This window comes from Babylonia areolata, chromosome 23, assembly GCF_041734735.1.
Source record: "Babylonia areolata isolate BAREFJ2019XMU chromosome 23, ASM4173473v1, whole genome shotgun sequence".
In the NCBI taxonomy this organism is placed as follows: domain Eukaryota; kingdom Metazoa; phylum Mollusca; class Gastropoda; order Neogastropoda; family Buccinidae; genus Babylonia; species Babylonia areolata.
The window spans coordinates 36,494,531-36,499,530 of NC_134898.1; the positions used below are offsets into that span (position 1 = coordinate 36,494,531).

At 38.0% G+C, this 5,000-nt stretch overlaps 1 protein-coding gene across 1 annotated transcript in view; it reads left to right on the top strand.

Moving 5' to 3' along the window:
• LOC143298202 (uncharacterized) overlaps window positions 1-5,000 on the top strand; it is a 59,940-nt gene that overhangs the window by 1,469 nt on the left and 53,471 nt on the right. Inside the window, exon 2 of the mRNA XM_076610978.1 lies at window positions 653-702. The gene's annotated coding sequence lies outside the window, so the exon portion shown is untranslated. The remainder of the gene's footprint in view (window positions 1-652; window positions 703-5,000) is intronic.

Sequence of the window (5,000 nt, forward strand, 5' to 3'; positions counted from 1 at the left end):
TCTTTTCTTGTGAAGGTGTTTGTGTGTGTGTGTGTGTGTGTGTGTGTGTGTGTGTGTGTGTGTGTTTCTTTTTATTGTTTTTTCAGATAGAAAAAAAAAAAAGATTAACAAAGGATTGTGCATGCCGCTTTTTTTCTTTTCTTTTTTTTTTTTTTTTTTTTTTTTTTTGACGCAATCTAGTCGATTCTAGTCTATTGAGGGATTCTGCTGGGAGATTCTATTAATTCTACTCATGGAGGGTTTTTATCTTTATAGTTTTTCTGTTCACATTAAAAAACAACAACTGGTGTTTCATTTGTTTATTTATTTATGCTTTTTTAATTTATTTTTTTTTATTTTGTTTCGTTTTGTTTTGTTTTTAGCCAGTCCGTTCTTTCGGATAAGATATTAGACTGAAGTTCAATATGCAGCGTGCACTTGTGTGTGTAGGGGGTGAGGGGTGGAGGTGTGTGTGTGTGTGTGTGTGTGTGTGTGTGTGTGTGTGTGTGTGTGTGTGTGTGTGTAGGTGTGTGTGTAGGTGTGTGTGTGTGTGTGTAGGTGTGTGTGTGTGTGTTTTCCCCATCTTCCAGTGATATAGTTCATGCGTGCAGTAATATTTGTGGAGACATAGTGTTGTTCTTTTCTCTGATGATTTTCCTCATTGCTGGATAAGGCGACGTTATTCTGTGGCCGTCATAGGTGTGCTCTGAGCTACGGTGACAGGTGAGTGAGGATGAGGCCGTCATTGTCTGTCTGTCTAACTCTGCTTCTCTTTCTCTCTCTCTCTCTCTTTGTTTGAACACGGTTTTGGAATTGTGTGGATGTATCAGGAAGTGGGAAATGAACAGCAGTTTATATCAGAATTTAGAGACAGATTGATTTGTTCTTTTAAACAAAATTGGCATTCAGATATGGAAAACAAGAGAAGTATAGTTGTTTTTTTCTCATTTAAAAGTATATTTCATACTGAAAAATATCCAACAGTCATCACAGATAAGTGGCACAGGTTAAATTATGCAAGATTTCGGCTACGGACATTTGGTTTCAATGCAAATAAATTGTGGTTTCAATCTGCAGCATCCACAGAATCGCCATGTCCTTTGTGTGCATCTAGTGTAGATGACGAAAAACATTTTTTTGTTTCATTGTAAATTATACGATAAAGTAAGAGAAAAATGTACATTTTTTTAAATCTCATCTAGCTAAAAGACATGATGTTTTTTTCTGTTTTATCGTCTGATGATGAATATATCATACAGTCAGTAGCTAAATTTATCTCAGAAGCACAAAAAATAAGGCATAATTACAATGATCAGAACATTCCAGAGTAAATGAGGAGGATATCCATATGTAAACTTTATTTTCTTATGTTAATTTGGTAAGGTAGATAATTGATATATTGAACTATATCACTGCTAGAATGGGTGGTCGAGTTTGTATGATTAAGTTTCTGTGTGTGTGTGTGTGTGTGTGTGTGTGTGTGTTTGTGTGTGTGTGTGTGGGTGTGTGTGTGTGTTCCGCTTGTTTAATGTATCGTGAGAGAGTAATATTTCGAGATTTTTTGTTTGTTTGTTTATCGATGAAACGCTGTTAAGCAGAATGTTGCTTTGCACTTAAGGGGATTTAAGAATTAATCCCCGTCACCCCCTTGTCAATAGACCCTTACAGGTAATGACAATTAAAAAAATGTCAAAGCGTCAAAGCGTCAAAGCATCTCTCTCTCTCTCTCTCTCTCTCTCTCTCTCTCTCTCATTTTTGTTTTTGCGAAGTTTCTTTTCTATGCCTTTAAGCTTAGATCCCAGACCACGAATGTAGTCCAAAATATACAAATGTAATTTTTTCCCCCCTCGTGTAAATAATAATATATCTGTCGACTGTGAACCCCCGTTGAAAGGGGCTGTGGCCTATTCAGTAAACTAGTGTCAGTCTCTCTCTCTCTCTCTCTCTCTCTCACCATATTCAAAACAGTGAAAGATTTAGTTTCTATAGAACTTTTGAACATACGCATGATGTTAAACAGTACTTGGTATGTAACATGGACATGTATTTGAAGTATGTGACAACAAGATTTAGGTTAGGCGTGTCAGACTTAGCTACACATTACTATAGATACAGAGATTTTACTGACAATGATTTAATTTGCCCACTATGTAAAGAAGACAAAGAAGACGAGGTACATTTTGTTTTTCGTTGTCCAGCTCTTTGTAGAATTAGAGAAAAATATATACCACCTAAGTACTATCGACAGCCATGTTTATTCAAACTGAGTTCATTATTGTCATCCACGAGACATGCTGATATATGGAATCTGGCACTGTTTTTACACCAGGCATTTAAATTTCGGGATATCGTGACATCTTAATGATGCTGTACTTCATTGCAGCGTTTATGTAATATGTGTACTTATTATGGTTGGTTATATATTTTCATTTTGTTTGTTATTACTTATATTGTCACTTACCCCTTCATAAGGGGCCTAGCCTATTAACGAATAAATAATCTGAATCTGAATCTCTCTCTCTCTCTCTCTCTCTCTCTCTCTCTCTCTCTCTCTCTCTCTCTCTGATTTACGGACAAAATTTTTTCAAGACTGTTTAAATATGTCTCTTAGTTCACTTCTTCGATCAAACAACAAGCAGAGAAATTGCCATGTATCAAAATTTATTTTCCATGCGATCAAAAGGAGAAATCATATACTCAGACCTAATTTAGTAGAATTAATGTCAAGTCCATGAACATTATGACATTGTGTCATCTATTCAAGTGTTATAATACCCCTTCCCATGCCCACCCCCAGTGCCCTGGTTTTGAATTGTGGTCCATGGCCAAAGTTCATTGAAACATTTTCGTTCGTTCGTTCGTTCTCTCTCTCTCTCTCTCTCTCTCTCTCTCTCTCTCTCTCTCTCTCTCTCTCTCTCTCTCTCTCTCTCTCTTAAGGGGCAATGGCCTATAAATGAATAAACCATTCATTCATTCATTCATTCTCTCTCTCTCTCTCTCTCTCTCTCTCTCTCTCTCTCTCTCTCTCTCTGTTTTAAAGAAATTGCTTGGACTGTCATTGCAAACACCTAATGATTTAGTGTATGGTGAAACAGCCAGATATCCTATCTTTTTGACTTCCATTGTTAAATGTATTCAATATTGGCTGAAAATAACTCAGATGGAAGATCACCGATTACCCCATAAAGCCTATAGAATGCTATTAGATTTAGATAATAGAGGCAAGAGAAACTGGGTGTCTAATGTGAGAATGAAACTTTGTGAATATGGTTTTGGTTTTGTGTGGTTGAACCAAGGTGTTGGAGATATCAGCGAATTCATTCAAGTATTTCGTCGAAGCTTAATTGATAAAGCTTGATCTAATAGTAGATGGCAAAATTGGAATTCCCATATTCAGAATACCGACAGATTTGATTTGTATCGAATGTTTTGTCATATACCTTGTAACATGCCAGTATATATGTCAATGAGACTTGATAGACATCTGAAATATACTTTGACAAGGTTTAGATTGGGTGTTACTGAAATATTTAACCATTATTATCGGTATCGAAAATCATATGTCCAAAATTTGATTTGTCCAATGTCTCAACAATCTAAAGAAGACGAAGTTTACACACACACACACACACACACACACACACACACACACACACACACACACACACACACACACACACACACACACACACACACACACACACACACACACACACACCACAACAACACAACACACCACAACAACACAACACCCATACGCACACACACACACGCGCGCGCACACACACACACACACACACACACACACACACACACACACACACACAACCACACACACACAACACAACAACAACACAACACAACACACACACACACACACACACACACACAACCACATACACACAACACAACACGCATCAGAATAACTTTGCTATGGGAAGCAGTGTAATTCAGCACTGGGTGTTTTGAACAAATCAGATCACATCAGAATAACTTTGCTATGGGAAGTAGTGTAATTTAGCACTGGGTGTTTTGAATAAATCAGATCACATCAGAATAACTTTGCTATGGGAAGTAGTGTAATTTAGCACTGGGTGCTTTCAACAAATCAGATCACATCAGAATAACTTTGCTATGGGAAGCAGTGTTAGTTTAGCACTGGGTGTTTTGAACAAATCAGATCACATCAGAATGAATATATGTCATCTCACTTAGATAGAATAGGAATGGTAAAGTCTGTGAATGCATAAAGATCACAAGCGCAACAGAAAAGATGACATTTAACATATAATATCTATCTACCTATCTATCTATCTGTCTGTCTATCCATCTGTATTATAAAGTCATTTAACAAAATAACCTATCTATCTATCTATCTATCTATCTATCTATCTATCTATCTATCTTTATAGCTATCTGTCTACATCATAAACACATACACACACACACACGTATGCACGCACGCACGCACACCCCCACCCACCCCCCACTCCCGCCCCGCCCCCACCCCACCCTCCACACGCACACACATACACACACATACACATACATATATACACACATGCACACATGCACACACACACACACACACACACACACACACACACACACACACACACACACACACGCACACAGGCACGCACGCACGCACGCATGCACGTACCCGACCACGCTTTTTGCATCCACAACATGTGCAACAAATTATTGAAAGCAACATCAAGCTGTAAAAACAACATCAGTTCCCGCTGTTAAGATAATGTCCATGTTTCATGTGAGGGTTTTGTGCGATTGATTTATTTCTCACAAGTCAATATAGAATTGTTGATTTAACTCACTCAGTACGGCCAGTCCTCTCTTCTCCTCTACACAGACCCCTCGGATGTCCAGTGGGTGTCTCAAAGACCCAACATTTAGCTTCCGTCGTCAGAATTGTGGTATTCTTTGTCAACATTCACCTCTTCAGTATAAGAGCCTTCCGCTTGCAATATTTTGATGATGGTAACTGGGGTGAAACGCTGTTA